We start from the raw sequence: 18,049 nt of genomic DNA, 5'->3' as shown, positions 1-18,049 counted from the left end.
GTTCCTTTGCTCAGTCCAAGACTTAGGGCTGGATTAAAAGCTCCCTAAATGCTGACAGAACAGTTCTACAGATAAACATGTATTCATGTAATTGATCTAACAGTGAGTAAATTTAAGACCTGTGTCTCTCAGCGTTGCGCCCAAAGCCACTTCCTGCCAGGACTGATACTACATTCCCTCATATCCGATCTGCTCTGTCTGTCTCTGTTGTGGTCACCAGCCCACCCCTACCAGTCTTCACCATCCCCTTTGCTCTTCAGATTACTGCAAAGAGCTGCCAGCCAGCCTCTGCCTACTCTCCTGTCCCTTTGTGATAGCATGATATATATGTTTTGCTTTCCAACCACAGATCCTGGATCACAACTCCCATAATAACCCTCGTTGTTTTCCTGAATGACTAGGACAATGAGCATGTGTTCTGTTGAAGCATAATAATTGGTGTCTCATCCTTAGTGGCTGAAGTGCTTTCAGAGCAATAAAAATGAAAAACAGCCCTTTCCTTACAGCATAGAAGGTAGTTTGGGACCCCAGGAGGGGACCACAGAGCAGTCTCTTTCTCTCTAACCTACTCCTTTTTCTCTGCAAGGCGGGCCACGAAAGTTAGAATTTCTCTTCCCCAAAGACAATCATAGGCCTTTCTGCCTTGGAATTGGCCACGTAGAAATTTTCTAACAGCCGGTAGGTAATGTGGTATTCTCTTTGAAAGGGCCCTGCCCTAAGCCCTGGATGAAGGAATGCTGCATAGTGAAGCCAAAGAGATTCTGAACACACATCCTTACCAGGTTCCTAAGTATGTTTGTTAGCATTAGCTCCTACCGTCTGTGCCCACACTGGCATCCATATTTTAGTACTACTTATCCAAAGAAATCTTTACAAAACCCCAAAGGATCAGGCCAGGAAAACTCATCGACTGATCACATGGAGGCTTACAAGGTGAGCAAGAGTTCACTTAGGTGATGAGACGGCAGCCCATCCCAACTCCAGGATGAGATCTCGTGCTCAGGATGCTTCTCAGCTTTTATCCCATGTCTCTCTTCATCTGGCTACATATTTGTAGCCTTTAAAATATTTTTACAACAAAGCAGCAAATGTCTTTCCCTGAGTTCCTTGAGTTCTTTGAGCCCCTCTAGCAAAATTAATCAATACAAAGGAGGGATCATGAGAACCTCAATCCATAGCCGGTCGATCAGAAGTTCCAAAGACCCAAGCTTGCAGCTGGTACCTCATCTGGGTACAGTCTTGGGGCATGAGCCCAGAGTTTAGGAGATGTGCTATCGACAGACTGACAGCGTTGAAACTGAACTGACTTACAGGACTTCCCTCTAGCATCTACTCCAGGAGTGATTGCTGTTGGCCAGTGGAGGCAAAACCCCCACACATTCATAGAAGGATATGTGTTGTGACCAGACATAGGTGAAACTGAGTTTAAGGTTTGTTTTCCTCTACCCTATCAGACCCCTACAATTCATTCTCCCCACACAACAGATTCTTGTATTTGTAACTCATTCAGAACTATGTTTTGGGGGGAGGGCTCTGTAGAGATGGCTCAACTATTAAGAGCATGTACAGCTCTTACAGAGGACTTGAGTTCAGTTCCCAACACCAACATCAGGCAGCTCACAACTGCTTGTTACTTCAGCTTTATTCTGGACTCCATAAGCACTGCTTTCATGAGCACACATCATCCTCATGCACACAACACACGCACGCACACACATACACACTCACACACACACACACTCACTCAATTAGAAATAAAAGAACATGTAAACAAGGAAAAGGCCTTCAAATATGTATTAGGGAGAATCTGAAACCACAATTACTTGTTTTTTCTTTTTTCACAATATGTCAAAGAAAATCTCAGGCATCATAATATATCCCTGCATTTTGTATCTCCAGCTTCTACAGGCTTTAACCTAGAAATCATGGTATTCTTGCACCTAACAAAATAAATAATAATATTATTGAGTTGCTGGGTTTGTTCCAAAGATGTTTTTGAAAGGATATAGATGAGATGGGACACAGCGCTTGCTCTCCTCCCTCAGGCTCTTTTATTCTGAACAGCTGTCCTCCTGTGTGTTCGCGTCATTGTTCTCTTTGAAATATCAACTGAGATTCTTCTTGTGATTCATAAATGTGATGATTGAGTTTTTGTGTCACCATAAGGGATAGTCTTCTCTCAAACCATGTTACAACAGCAGGACATTACTTGTCTGACATGTTAAAAAGGAAAGAAATAAAATACAAATCAGTTCTGGTCAGTCTAGGCTTAACCACCGCCCCCCCAATAGACTCTTATTCTTGCAGACAGCTTAAAAACCAAACTCTCACCACACCCTAGGCCCCTCCTGATGGCTCCTGGCTACTTCTCAAAGGCTCTCCAGCACAATCCATCCCAAACCTGTTTTTACCCAGGATTCTGCACTTGCCTTTCCAGCTGCCCAGAAAGCTTTATCCTCTCCACAGCTTGTAGAAGTGGCGTCATGCCCAGGTGCCTGGTAGGAGACAGATGACTTCCCTGATGACCTGTTATAAATGAGCTCTTCTTCCCCTGGGCTGCCCTCCACCACACCATCTTGTTCCCATTTCTTCGTGGAGTTTATTACTGTCTGAAATTACATTCTCCTTAATGCATTTGCTGCCCTGTGTAATGGGATGTTAGAATACAAGTTCCTTGGCCAAACACTGAAGAAATAAATGTGAACTATCAAGGCTAGGTAACCATCTATAAAAGTCTACAAAGGAAATGGTCATGAATCCTTCCCTGATTATTGGTGCCTTCAGCTAGATCAAAAACTGCAGGAAAACAAAGGGGGTGTTTTGGAAGGAGCTGTTACTGTTCTGAGAGGCAGGTGGTATTGAAGAGGCAGGGCCATTTAGAGACCTTACAATCTGCTTCCTCCACGGTTAGTAAGATGGGAGATGCGCATCAGATATGAGACTGTATTTGAGTCTTGCCGGAGAAGACTAAAGTGGGCATCCTGGGAAAACGGGAGAGCTCAGTCTGCAGCTACAAAGCCTGCTGTGCTAAGAGATGTTTGAGTATTTGCCATCATGCAGACTGTCTCAGCCTATTTGGGGGCCATTAGATCTGAATACTTGAGACTAAGAAGTCAATAAAAAACAAAACTTTGGTCTCAATGTGGTGGAAGCTGGGAAGCTGAAGATCAAAGTGCTGGCAGGTTTGGGTATGTCATGAGTATCCAGTCTCTACTATTCACGGGACACCTTGAATACAGCACACTTTGGAGGATGGAGAGGGAGAAAGGCTACTATTTTGCACATGGCAGGAGAACCAGCTAAACAGAGGGCCTGTTCCCACAAGTCCATCTCATAGCAGCACTAATCTTGTTATGGGGCAGAGCTAACACCTAAATCCTCCCTCAAGTCCACCTCTCATGCCTGCAGAACTGAGGATAAAATTTCCAACGTATAAAGTTGGGATACACACAAACTACACCCTGAGCCATGCAAGAATTATCAGGGAAGGATTGCTGGGTTCTGGGTTCCTAGAGGTGCAACGACCCCAGCTAAGACCTTCTTCCTATAAGCTGAGGAAGAGCAAGCGTCACTCACCAGAAGCATACACAGAGACTCAGCCTGGACCATCTGAGGAAGAGCAAGCGTCACTCACCAGAAGCATACACAGAGACTCAGCCTGGACCATCTGAGGAAGAGCAAGCGTCACTCACCAGAAGCATACACAGAGACTCAGCCTGGACCATCTGAGGAAGAGCAAGCGTCACTCACCAGAAGCATACACAGAGACTCAGCCTGGACCATCTGAGGAAGAGCAAGCGTCACTCACCAGAAGCATACACAGAGACTCAGCCTGGACCATCTGAGGAAGAGCAAGCGTCACTCACCAGAAGCATACACAGAGACTCAGCCTGGACCATCTGAGGAAGAGCAAGGGTCACTCACCAGAAGCATACACAGAGACTCAGCCTGGACCATCTGAGGTAGAGCAAGCGTCACTCACCAGAAGCATACACAGAGACTCAGCCTGGACCATCTGAGGAAGAGCAAGCGTCACTCACCAGAAGCATACACAGAGACTCAGCCTGGACCATCTGAGGCCCCAGACACAAAGAACAGCACATATCCTCTCCACTCTCCACACATATATGAACTCCACCCTCTATAGGAAGTAAAGTACCAGCCAGGGAGAGGGGCAGATAAGAAGGAGGTAAACAAAAGGAAGCAGAAGCTGGCTATATTTGCATTCCAAGAGTCCAAAGGTGATCTACAAGACACCATAATTCAAAGGTGCTGACTCAACCTCTGGATAGAATTGAAGGATCTTTTTAAATATATAATCCTTTTCAGAGTTCCAGCAGTGCAATATGTGTGTGTGTGTGTGTGTGTGTGTGGTGTGTGTGTATAAATCCCTTTATCCCTTTTGCTTTATTTTATTTTATGCTTTAGATTTTTTGACAGGGTCCCAGGTTATCCTACGCTGGTCTGTAACTCACTGTATAGCCAGAGATGACCTTGAATGGCTGATTCTCCTGTCTCCACTTCCCAAGTGCTGAGGTTACAGGTGTACATCAGGATGTTTGGTTGGTATGCAGGGCTGGGGATTCAATCCAGGGCTTTCCTGAATGCTAGGCATGCACTCTACCAAATAGGCTGCATCCCCAGCCCCAAACTGAAGCATGTGATTAATGCTTCTCTCTGATCATTTGGTTTTTTAATCTTTATTTTATTTTACGCACGTGGGAGGGGGGTAAGTGCCAATGGAGGCCAGAAGAGGGCGACACATCCCCAGAAGCTGCTGCTATAGGTTATTGTGAGTAAACTGGAGCGTGCTGGCACCCAATCTCTGGTCTTCCGGAAGATCGGTAAGCGTTCTTAACCACTGAGCCATCTCTCCAGCCCCTCACTTCAGTTTTTAAACTGAGGCCCTTTCACCAATTTAAAGTGACCAAAGAATTGTCTATCATCTACAAAATAGGCAGGACAGTCTCAGGATCTGCCCACGTTTCTCTTGCAGTAACAGATTGCTGTCTGACATCAAACAGGCAGTAAAAACTGAAAGCAAGTTCTGTTTTGATGTCATACAAGTGCTTAGCCTGACAGCTGGTCTCTGCCTACTAGCTTATGGGCCTCCCCAGACTGGAATCTGTCACCTTGACGTTGCATCACCAAAGCTAGAATGGTCTCAAATCCCACAGAGATTTTAAGGCATCAGGGTGCTGGAGAGATGGCTCGGCGGTCAAGAGCACTGGTTGCTTGCTCTTCCAGAAGACAAGGGTTCAATTCCTAGTACCTACATGGTAGCTCACAATTGCCTGTAACTCCAGTTTCAGGGGCTCCGACATCCTCACACACACATACATGAAGGCCAAAACCAGTGCACATAAAATAAGGATAAATAAATCATTTTAAAATACTTAAAAAGAAGAAAATGTAACAAAAGAATTTAAGATATCATCCTGATTGTTCAGGAGACTAATTGTTATATTTTGAGGTTCATTGAAAGTTACTAGGATAGTTGACTCAGATAAGTTGCCATGACAATACCCCATCCTTTGATTGGGTTAACAGAAAACTATATTTCTTGCCCATGAAAGATCCAAAAGTAACATTCCCTAGCTCTTCTCCACCAGCAGTGGCTCAGGGGTCCAGGTTCCATCTATCAGTGTTGTTATAGGTATCATGTGGTTTCCAAGATTCCTGGAGAAGAAGGCATGACTGAAATTCATCTCCAGCTCAGAAATAACATAGTACCCATTTTTGCTTACATTGTTTCAGTCAGGCCTAGTCTTTTAAACCCAAAAAGAGAGAATTTGGAGTATTTTGGTGTTTGGCTAGATAGCTCCAATCTCACAGTACTTCTAATGGTGGAACCAGAGCATCCTGCATGGAAAACTGCAGAGGTAACTCATTGGCTAAGTGCTCTTACAGACGACCTGAGTTGGATTCCTAGCACATCAGGTGGATCACAACTGCCTGTAACTCCAGTTCCAGGTGAACCAATGTCATCTTCTGGCCTCTGCAGGCACTGTACTCATGTACACAAACCCATACTCAGACAGAGACGTACACATACAATTTAAAAATAAAACATTTATAAAAAATAAAAATACATTCTCCAGTAGAACTGAACCCAGACCATGGATTTCTGCTGACCCCAAACTCATCTCTCTGGTGCCAGCTGTTACTTAGTGTGCCTCCCACAAAAGAGTCTACCATCTATAAAATCCCTGGTATTTCACCAGAGGTCTTTGGACCAAACACCCACCTGCTATATCAGTAAGGACGTCCATGCTCACTCTGTAAGGCAAAAAGATCATATCCCCTGGCATAGCTGGTCTCGCAACCAAGCACTGACTCTACTTGGCAGCTTTGCTTTTACTCCTGTCCCAAGCCTCCAGGATCCCTGGTCCCTTCATCACTGTTTAGAGAAAGAATTGGGTTCTGGAGCTGGCTGATGACTTGCCCAAGGTCACACAGCTTGTCAGGTGCAGAGCTGGGGCCAGAGCCCATTCTCATGTCAGCCTTTGCATCACACATGCTCAGAATTTCCACAAACTGGTTGCTAACCCTGCCGCTGAATCCCCAGCCACCTGCTGTTCTACTCAATCCTAGTTTCCATGTTCACCCTCTCTGGCTCCTGCCTGTGCTTTCTGGTTCCCACTCATCAATCAGACCCTTACACCAAAGCTGTTTTCCAAACCTTTTCTGACCAGAGAATCTAGATTCAGGGAACAGGAGACGGTTCTGGGAATGCCTGGCTGCCTAGGGGTGTACCATGGGAGGGTGTTTGTTCACCACTCCTCACAGCTTTGTCAATTCAATATTTAACAGTTCAAGACCAAGTAAGAGATCTCCCTTGGGAATAGCTCGAGTTAGCCAGAGGGTACTGCCGTGTTTAGCTACCACAGAAAATCTGTTAGATAGGCTCACCTACCCAGGGTAAGAAATTTGAGTGATTATATGTGGCCGGAAAAGTTCTTCAGTGAATAGAGACCCCTAGCAGTACTAGATGCTTCTCCGCATCTTAGTACATCTCTCTGCTGCATGGTTTGAGGACCTCTTATCAGAAGCAGCCGAGCTCAGGACATCTCAATGGCAAGTGACTTGGTTCCTTCTTCAAAACTAGAAGCTGGGGTGTGACTCAGAGGTAGAGTGCTTCTTTAGTGTGTGTAAGGCCCTATGTTCAAACCCTGTAAAACAGAAAGAAAAAAATCAGTATTTAGTCAGGAATCATATGTGTTTTCCCCTGTCACACTCCAATTTTTGTTTTTGTATAATCCTTTTGTTTTTACTGTTATCATTGTTGTAATGAGAGCAATATTTGGAAAAATGATTAATGTGCTTTTCTCTTACCTTTCAGTGGATGTGACCTTTTTCCCATGCTTGGTCCCAAGTAACCATCTATCTGGGGAAAGATTAAGTTGTTACAGAATGATGAAAAAAGAAATAAGAAGTTAATATTCTGCTATTGACATTTAAAGTGAGATTTCTCCGAAAGGCACTGATCTTTATTTAAATCCAGCCTATTAACCTGAGAGGGGGAGAATTGAGATTGGCTAAAACAACAGACTAAGAAGTGCAGCATCCAGACTTGATCCAGGGTCTGCCACTTGCTAGTGTGTGACTTTAGTTTCTCTAAGACTCAGTCTCCTCATCTGTGAAATAGGAGAAGTAGAAGTACCGAGCCCAAAGGGTAGTTAGAAAACAGCTAACCCACATGAAGCATGCATTCAACAAACACTCGTTAACTTTCTTCTAGATGCCAGTGTTGTGATGTTTAGAAAGAGTATCAAGAACATGGTAAATATTCCACACAGATGACCCTTTCCAGATTCCTGTTCCTTGCCCCTTAGTGTATCAAGCAGCAGCTCTTCAAGCACTGAGGAAGCTAAGTCTACAGTAGATGCTGTAACAGCTGAGCATCCAGTTGATGAGACCTAGAATCTTGATGAGGTCACTGAAGCCGGAAGACCCATCATCAGCCGTGCTTGTGGCTCCGCTCCCTGAAGTGGGAAAAGGTGAGCGGAGCATTCACTATTCTCTAGTGCGTGTGACCAACTGCCAGGTTTCCTCACCATGCTGGACTGACTGGACCTTGAAGTTGCTTTTGTCAGGGTATTTTATCACAGCAGCAGGAATGTAACCAATACAAAGGAGGATGTGAGGAAAGCCTTTCCTTTCAGCCCAGAGGGACTGTAGGAAAACTGAGGGAAAAAAGGGGCAAAAAAACACTACTCTCCCATCATATACATCAGACACATAAAACATACACCCCATGATATATCATATACACACACAATCATACACAGATACCACACACACCATGCCCATATGCCACAACATATCATATATGCATACCACCATATACACATACCACATACCTCACTCATTGTACACATATCACAGTTAACATATACCATATACATACCATACACCACACATGCACATACTATGCCAAACAAACATGTCATAAACTACACATGTACATTCCATGCACACATACCAGCATAACACATACCTACCATATGCTACACATACCATATATATACAGGCATGTACCACATACCAAACTACAAATCACACACACACACACACACACACACACACACATGCACACACGTACGCACGCACACACAATCTCATCCTACATACTGTTGAAACTAAACTTCTGAAATAACCGGAAAATGGAAAGTACTGAGGACGCTGAAACCTCATTTGACAAAACCTGGACATGAGGACCACACAGCCTGCCAAGCGGGAGGGTCTGGTCAGCTTTCTTGCTCTTCTCTCATTCCAGACCCTTCCTGAGCTGCAGCAAAGAAGAAGACCACAAGCAGAACCAGGACATGGGAACCAGTTGAAAATTCACAAGCTCCCCCACCCAGCCAGAGACACTATGAAACCTGCCAGCAGGTAATATAAGGCTAGGAGAGACCAGATCACAAGTCCCTCTAGCTGTCAGCTTCAGCAGTGCATGCAATGGCCAGGATAGTGACCCAAGATGAAGCCCAGAGGGCTGGAGAAGCAAGCATTTCTACACAGAAAGGTTGGCTGTATCCTACAGGTGTTGCTTAGATTGTTGTCTTGTGAACTGATCTAGATTTTACTGCCGGCTACCCTGAGGCTAGAGAGAAACTAGAGATTCTAATAGTCTGTGGATCTCCAAGGTATGAGTTGTATGGCCTTGACACAGCTTATACTGCTATTTTATTATTATTATATACAATCCTCCATGGAGTTCCTCCATTTCCAGCAATTGTCCTTTCTACCCACAGAGCTGTCTGATAGAGACCAATGCCCCCCTTCCTCCACTGTAGCCCATGGATGATTGCCCCAGAGTGGACATGTGACAAAAGCTGAAGCTATTAGAACATCTAAAAATTTGAGTTGTTTGTTTATAACACACATTTTTTTACCTTTTTCCATTGCAGAGATTCCCACACTGGGGCAGCAGCTCCCTGCAGAGTCTCCCACCACCCTAAATGCAAGTACAAATGTGAACATCCTATATGCCAATGACCATTCTATGCCATGCACTATTTTCACCTAACTGGCTAAATTGTCACTAGGGTTACTAAAAGTTAGAATATGCAAAGGAAAATGATCATTGTGAAAAGTCTCCTAAGAACTCTAATTTGCTCTTCTGCTAAGGCCACAGCTGGTGATGAGATGGCACTCCTGTGTGCAGACTCACATATAGCTGGAACTCCTACAGTTTGGGGTAATGGCGCATTATTGTCAGTGCTTTAAACAGCATTGCTTTGAGTTGACTGTAGGCTTTGATAGGTTAATGACACTGGCCTTTAATTAAAATTTACATTTACTATAAATCTAGCTTCATGCTTATTTACCCTTATAATTACGTTTTATTTGTTATGGTTGTGCATTGTGACCTTTGGGCCTATAATTTGTTAATAGCCAGACTTTGAAACTTTTATGTTTCAAATAAGGATCAGCCTGCCTCATTAATGCATGTGTGTATACATCCCTCCCTGCAATTGGATTAATACAGTGATAAAATGTAACATCGAAGTTTTTTTCACCTCTGAAATTTGGGGCGACTGAAAGGTCTCAAGTTTGTGCTATTCTTCAGTGGGTCACAATGGAAACCCTAAGGCCCCTATTCTAGAGGGAGGACCTACATGCCTGAACAGGAAGATACGCCTCAACTGACTTCCCTCTTGCAGACACCTCACTAGTCATAATAACGATGCTGCAGTCAAATGCATGATGATGGGCCCATATGGCTATAGTGGAGCTGAAAAATTCTTTTTGCATTGGGTGAAGGTCGATCTCCATTGCCAACTTGATTGGATCTGGAAGCAACTAAAAGACAGGCTGTGTGACAAGAGATCTTCTTTATCAGGTTGTGTGAAGTGGGAAGACCCATTCTAAATGTGGCAGCTTGAATAGCAGAAGGCCCAAAGAAAAACAATGTTTGCTTGCTTGCTTTGTGTCTTTTTGAGGTTGGTTTTTGTTTTTTTGTTTGTTTTTTTGAGACAGGATTTCTATGTGGAGCCTGTCCTGGAACTCACTTTGTAGACCAGGCTGGCCTCTAGCTTACAGAAATCCACCTGCCTCCACCTCCCCAGTGCTGGGATTGAAGGCATGCGCGGCCACCACCTGGCTTGCCTGAATCTTGCTGCCAGTTTATTTACTCGGGTGCTGCTGCTACATTCCTTTGCTCACAGCAGTACCCACTTTGGGATCCAGCATGGACTGAAGACTGGTGACTCTCCAGGCATCCTCCGGGCCTTCAACACCAGGCTGGTACTGCTGAAGCATCAGTCTCATTGCCCAAGCGGCTATCAGGTTCTCAGCCTACCTAGTGTGAAGACAGCCAGTATTGAACTATTCAGACCACAATGTGTAAGCAGATCGATAAATCCTCCTTTATTATGCATTCATTCAATATCAGTGAACCGTCTTCCTCTTTTAAAAATGCATTCATCCCATCTTTTCCTCTAGAAAACCCTGACTAATACACACTAAATATTAGAATTACACCTGTAGTCCTGCCTTCTCCCAGACATGGGCAGGCCCCTACTGAGGGTGTGTCTGTGAATCTCCAGGTTTCTGGATTTCTCACCTGAAAAGTGAGTGTGCATCGAAAGGAGTAATGGTGGCCACATGTTCCGCTCCCCCACCCTCTTCCCGGCCTCCTGTTTGGGAAACAGAAAGGCTGACTGCAGGCTCCTGCTGTGAAACACATCCTCCCCTCCCACAAGAAAGCTGTGAGTCCCCAGCACATTATCTTTCTGTGGTGCTAGGGCCAGAATTCTCCTTAGAGCCCCTGCCATACTGTTTTCTGTCAGTCTGTAGTGTTGGTAACTCTTTTAATAAATTCCTTACCCCCAACTATCAATCTAGATGTCCCTCTCCAACCTGAATCTAAGACCTTTCATGCACAGTGACGTTGTGATGCCATAGTTCAACTCAATACTCATGCATGTGTGGTGTAAAGTCTCCTGCTGTGTTGTTGGTCATATACAAGTGTGGTGCAGTCAGTTATGTTCAGTACAGTGCACTTGATAATGATAATAAATGACTGTCACTGGTTGGGGTACTTACTATGTCAACTATACATGATACAGGAGTGAGGAAGGAGTCAAGGCTAGGAGGACTCTGCAAAGCGAGTAGGGAGTAAGTGGGACAAATGGATAGAGGGGAGTTGGAGGCATTTTGCTGTGTGCAGAAACTAAAAAAGAGTGGCCAGCTATACTCAGTGTCAGCCAGGGCCCCACCATTTCGTGAGGCTCCTCAATTTTGGTTGAACTGTAACAATTTCTGAAACTGCAGCAATTTTGTTTTCAGAACTAAAGGAACTTACTTTTCTAGTTTCCTGCTTGCCCATGCTCATATCTGATTCAGAGAGGCCTTACTGCAAGCACGTGCTGTGGACCACTCGTTAGCGCTGCAGCAGAGAGCCATGCACTGAGGACCACTCGTTAGCGCCGCAGCCCAGAGCCATGCACTGAGGACTACTCGTTAACGCTGCAGCAGAGAGCCATGCACTGAGGACTACTCGTTAACGCTGCAGCAGAGAGCCATGCACTGAGGACCACTCACTAACACTGCAGCAGAGAGCCATGCACTGAGGACTACTCACTAACGCTGCAGCAGAGAGCCATGCACTGAGGACTACTCGTTAACGCTGCAGCAGAGAGCCATGCACTGAGGACCACTCACTAACACTGCAGCAGAGAGCCATGCACTGAGGACTACTCACTAACACTGCAGCACAGAGCCATGCACTGAGGACCACTCGTTAACACTGCAGCAGAGAGCCATGCACTGAGGACCACTCACTAACACTGCAGCAGAGAGCCATGCACTGAGGACTACTCACTAACACTGCAGCACAGAGCCATGCACTGAGGACCACTCGTTAACGCTGCAGCAGAGAGCCATGCACTGAGGACCACTCCTTAGCCCTGCAGCCCAGAGCCATGCACTGAGGACCACTCACTAACGCTGCAGCAGAGAGCCATGCACTGAGGACTACTCGTTAACGCTGCAGCAGAGAGCCATGCACTGAGGACTACTCACTAACACTGCAGCAGAGAGTCATGCACTGAGGACTACTCACTAACGCTGCAGCAGAGAGCCATGCACTGAGGACTACTCGTTAACGCTGCAGCAGAGAGCCATGCACTGAGGACTACTCACTAACGCTGCAGCAGAGAGCCATGCACTGAGGACCACTCCTTAGCCCTGCAGCCCAGAGCCATGCACTGAGGACTACTCACTAACACTGCAGCAGAGAGCCATGCACTGAGGACTACTCACTAACGCTGCAGCAGAGAGCCATGCACTGAGGACCACTCCTTAGCCCTGCAGCCCAGAGCCATGCACTGAGGACCACTCACTAACACTGCAGCAGAGAGCCATGCACTGAGGACTACTCACTAACGCTGCAGCAGAGAGCCATGCACTGAGGACCACTCGTTAACACTGCAGCACAGAGCCATGCACTGAGGACTACTCGTTAACACTGCAGCAGAGAGCCATGCACTGAGGACCACTCGTTAACGCTGCAGCACAGAGCCATGCACTGAGGACTACTCGTTAACGCTGCAGCACAGAGCCATGCACTGAGGACTACTCACTAACGCTGCAGCAGAGAGCCATGCACTGAGGACCACTCGTTAGCGCCGCAGCACAGAGCCTCTTCCCTTCTTCTGCAAAGGGGACCTTGGTTGTTGTTTTGCGGCAGCTACAGGTGATGAAACACAAAACTCAACAAACCTACATTGAGTTTCTTGGGAAAGTATGCAAAGGGAAGGGTAGGTGTTGACCAACCGGGAACAGAGATGGAAGGGGGAAGAGAAGAGAAAAGAGGTAAAAAGACACAGAGACAGAGAGAGGGGAGACAGGAAAAGTCCGGTTTGCCCCGGGGGAATAGCAGGAAAAAAAGGAGTAGGAAGAGAAGAGAGCAGAAAGAGCTTAGCCGACAAAAAGACCATTAAGTGGCTGGGGTCTTTCCCTTAAAGGGGTCCTTTGCACCTCCATGGAACCCTGAGCTGACCAGAGTACTGCCTGAGTACATTGTGCCAGGGGACAGGGGCAGGCCAGCATAATGCCTGAATCCTCATAACCTCTACTCTGCCACAGGGGCCTCCATTCTACCGTCTGCCTGTCTGTCTATGGAGTTAATAACTTCTTTTTTATTATTTTAATTATTTTTTATTTAGGTTAGAAACAATCTTGTTTCACATGTCAATCCCAGCTCCCTCTCCCTCCCCTCCTCCCCCACCCTCCCCGCCAGGGCCCCCAGTCCCTCATCCAATGTCCACTCTGATCACCAAGGAGGGTGAGCCCCTCCATGGTGGATCTCCAGTGACTGTCATTTCATCCTAGGCCCTCCCCCAAGAGTCCCGGCTGAGAGAGCGTCCCATATTGTGGCATGGGCACTCAAAGTCTATTTGTACGCCAGGGATAAATACTTCCCAAGGCCCCATAGATTACCTAGGCCTCCTCACTGACACCCACATTCAGGAGGTTTGGGTCAGTTCCATGCTTTCCACACAGCCATCAATCTGGAGTCCAAGAGCTCCCCCTTGTTCAGGTCAACTGTTTCTGTGGGTTAAACCAGCTGAGTTAATAACTTCTAACATGTCTCTTACCCTAGAGGGCAACCTGCCTCAATGTCTCCTTGAACCCCAAACTTGAAACCTTTCACCCAGGCTGAACCTGAGCAATCTTCTTCACGTTCACAGATTTTCCCTGAAAGAGCTGCAATGGTGCAAACCTAACCACTAGGTTATACACTGAATTACAATCACATTTCCGTCCTTCTTTGATGAGATTTGGGGTGTTTCCAAATTTGTGAACACTGTATTCTAAAAACTCTCCTATCATTCCCACAAGCGATCACATTCATTGAAAATGTTTGTTGTTTGTTGTAGAGGCAGGGCCTAACATATCCCATGCTAGATTTGACTTTTGAAACTTGCTATGTAGCTGAGAATGACCTGGAATTCCTGATCCGTCTCCTCTGCCTCTGGAGTGTTGGGGTTACAGCTGTACATCACCACATCTGCTTTGTGCAATCCTGGGAAGTAAACCCAGGGCTTCCCGCATGCTGAACAAGCACTTGCCAACTAAGCCACACCCCCAGCCCCAGCTGAAAGTTGCTTTTATTAGTTTATTTCCCCATCAGGCTCAATTCCAAGCTTCCCAAGGTCTCCACTGTTGCTAAGCCCACAATCGACACATTTCTTCTGACCTCCAGATCTAATTGGATGACCTGTGAGCCCAGCTGTCAGCCTGGCTCTTTTTCCCCGCTTTCTCACCACCTCCCTCAATTGCTGCCAGCTGCCAGGTTGCCCATTTTATCAATCTAGTCAGATAGGTAATCCAGTCGTATAAGCAGCGCCATGAAGAGAAGATCTGTGGGTCTGACTGATCCTATGATGGTGACGATTTGCTATCTCCTCTCTGAGACAGAATACCTAACAGAAGCAATTCCAGGGAGTGGGAGCTAGTCTGACTCAGTATTCAGGAGTTACGGTCCACTGGGGCAGAGTAGCTCATGGCTGTGGCAGCAACAGAAGCAGCTAGTTACATCCTGTAAGCAGTCAGAAAGCAGAGCTTGGGCTGGAATCGTCATACTATAATCCTTTATCCTCACTCCCAAAAGTCTGCCTGCCAGGCCCCTGTCCAAAAAATTCCACAGCCTCCCAAAACAGCACCATCCAGTGACCAAGTGTTCAAATACATAAGCTTAAGGGGGATGATTTGGAATCTGAGAGATGGTTGAGCCTGTAAAGTGCTTGCTGTCAAGCCTAAGGAGGTAAGTTCCATCCCTGAACCCTCAAAGTAGAAAGAAAAAACTGACTACCAAGTTGTTCTCTCTCTCTCTCTCTCTCTCTCTCTCTCACACACACACACACACACACACACACACACACACACGCACACACACACACAGCTAATTCAAACTTACCAAACATAGATTTTCCTGAGTCCTGAGTGACCCAATCATTCAGAGGGGAAACATCATTCTTGGTGTGATGGTTAATTTTCATCAACTTTACACAAACTAGAGTCATTTAAGAAGGAACCACAATTAAGGAATTGCCTCAACCAAATTGAGATGTAGGCAAGTCTGTGGGTGAATTTTCTTGATTAATGATTGATATGGGAGGGCCCAGCCTACCATGGGAGGTGCCACCCCCCTAGGCAAGTGGTCTTGGATTCCATAAGAAAGCAGGCCAAGTATGCCACAGAGAACAAAGCAATAAGCAACATCCCTCTGTGGTCTCTGTTTCTATTCCTGCCTTGAGCTCCTGCCTTGACTTCCTCCATGACGGAGTATGATCTGTAAACCAAATTAACCCTTTCCTTCCCCCAAGTTGCTTTTGGTCAATTTTTTTTTTTTTTTTTGGTTTTACGAGACAGGGTTTCTGTGTTTTGGAGGCTGTTGGTCCAGCCTGGCCTCGAACTCACAGAGATCTGCCTGCCTCTGTCTCCTGAGTGCTGGGATTAAAGGCGTGCGCCACCAACGCCCGGCTGGTCAATGTTTTATCACAGGAACAGAAATACTAACTTAAGGGTGGGTTCTCTTGTTCTTAAAACACTGCTGACATGTAGGTTATTCTTTCTGAATGATTCAGTTTCTCACCGAGACAAAAGACAAGTAGATGAACTAAGTCCGAGACTCACTGGGTCACCAAGAGCAGCAATCGCTGTTTATCCAATGTGTCCCAATCTAACAGGGACACTAAAGACAATGGAAGAAAAATTTCCCTTCACTCAACAGAAAGCAAGGGTGAAAGAAGGAAGAGACCTGTTGGGACAACACAGGCACAGGCATAGCCCAGATAGTGACTTCACTGGTGAGGTGGCCAGGAGAGGGGACAGGAAGCAGATCTGGGCCACAAGTTCTCAGACTCGGTAATGGAATGGAGACAGATGGTGAGAGAGAAGGACAGCTTCCGTAGCTTGTGTCACTCACTGAGAAAGAAAAGACTGGGAAAGAAGTAGTGGGGGCTTGGGGGATGGAAATCAAGAGTTTCCCTCTGGCTCTGTGAAATCTGAGTGTCTGTGAGACATCCAGTAGAGTAGAGATGTCAATTAAGGCTGCATATGCCAGCTGGGAGTCCAAAAGAGAAGTTGGGGCTGGAGATGGAAATGTGTGAGTCACCAAGCATAAGGATGTATTAAAGCCCCCAGCAGGTTAGAACCACCTACAGAGAGAAGGTAGATTCCTGCCCCACCCCCAGGCTCTCTCCATACTGCCCTCTGGCCCTCTGGTCATCTAAAATGAATATGTAATCATGCCATTCTGCTTCAAATTATGCAACAGCACTTAAAGGATTTTTTTTCTTCCTCCTTGTGAGATGAAATTTTAGTAAAATTTTGTTTAAACTGCAAAAGGAAAGCTGTGTTAACACGTTGTACATTGACCTAGTTTCTCAGAAGAAATTATATAGCGCTGATTAAAAGCCAGTACAATATTTGGAAAGTTAAGGAGAAACAGAGTACGCAAAGAAAAAAATAATGAAGGCAAGCGAATAATTAAATTATTGCAAATGTGTAGCTTTTAACATTACTTTCTCAGAGTAACTAAGAGAATTCATATACTTAGCTGAGGATTTTAATTGCTTAAAAGGCCACTGGCCACTGTGTGACCTTGTAAGCAGTGTTGACCGCCTCTGTCTCCTCTTGCTTTCCCTGTAAGATGAGGATAATGGTGTTTGCACTGGCTCTCTGCAAAGGTTGCTAAGAGGGCCAAAGGAGATAACGGAAATACAAACACCAGAATGACTTGCCAGAGAGGGCAGCTATAAGCTCCTTATGTTGGAGGACTGTGACCTACTATGCTTATGTCCTCTCTGCCCAGAAGAGTACATAGAGTTTATCGTGGGATATTATCAGAAAAAGGAAGAGTGCTGCAGGGTTCCTTATTGCCTTCAGAATAAATCTCAGTTGGGTTCCCCTAGGAACAGTCTAGGATTAGGACTCTAATGCAACACTGTGAGGTTATCCAGAATGGAGGAGTGAGGGGACAGGAAGAGACAGAGCGGTAGCAACGCAATGGGGACACCACCGGTTGAAGACAATTGAGGGATGGATTCCACCAGAAGCTTGTAAGTCATTTCTCAAACTGCAGGTTGCTGAATGTCTATTCACCCTCTTCTGTCTCTCCCCTGCGTGAGGTTGTCCCGGAGTACACTGACCAACCTACCCCCGACCAAATGAACGTTTCCTGTGGCTGTGCTGATACTCAGAGGCAGCATGCAGGGTGATCTTGGAACTTCTTGGGTACTGAGCTCGAGCCTGGTCATAACCTTCCAACACAGCGGCCACAGGCATCAGAGGTTGATGAGGAAACGTGATGCGGTCACCCAAAGCTGCCTGTCTGCTACAGAACCCCAGACCTTCAAACTGCCATTTGCTGTCCACTACAGTTTGAACATTGTCCCCAAAATTGGTATGTTGGAAAGTTAATCTCTAATACACAACATTGTCATATTGTTAAAAGAGGTGATCAGCTCTTTATGGCACATGAATGGACTAATGCCATTGTCACAGGAGTGAGCCACTTATCCCAGGAGTGGAT

General features: G+C 45.8%; 1 long non-coding RNA gene and 1 other non-coding gene across 3 annotated transcripts; one reads left to right on the top strand and one right to left on the bottom strand.

The window, feature by feature from the left end:
* Positions 1–2,115: 2,115 nt before the first annotated feature.
* On the top strand, positions 2,116–2,219 carry LOC121142521. Its single transcript, XR_005879563.1, has one exon. It is a non-coding gene; the product is annotated as a small nucleolar RNA U13 (small nucleolar RNA).
* A 205-nt stretch (positions 2,220–2,424) lies between these two features.
* Positions 2,425–9,854, bottom strand: LOC110342138. Of its 2 annotated transcripts, XR_002384135.2 has the most exons (4): positions 9,399–9,854; positions 7,336–7,387; positions 6,917–7,172; positions 2,425–2,495 (listed from the first exon to the last, which is right to left on the bottom strand). It is a non-coding gene; the product is annotated as an uncharacterized LOC110342138 (long non-coding RNA). The 2 variants fall into 2 exon arrangements; XR_005879374.1 differs by lacking the exon at positions 9,399–9,854 and having other exon boundaries at positions 7,336–8,221.
* Between the last annotated feature and the right edge of the window lie 8,195 nt (positions 9,855–18,049).

The sequence above is a fragment of the Mesocricetus auratus genome, unplaced genomic scaffold (assembly GCF_017639785.1).
Source record: "Mesocricetus auratus isolate SY011 unplaced genomic scaffold, BCM_Maur_2.0 Super-Scaffold_100009, whole genome shotgun sequence".
Lineage (NCBI taxonomy): Eukaryota > Metazoa > Chordata > Mammalia > Rodentia > Cricetidae > Mesocricetus > Mesocricetus auratus.
Note: the sequence above shows the minus strand (reverse complement) of the source record. Positions and strands in the feature narration are given on the sequence as shown.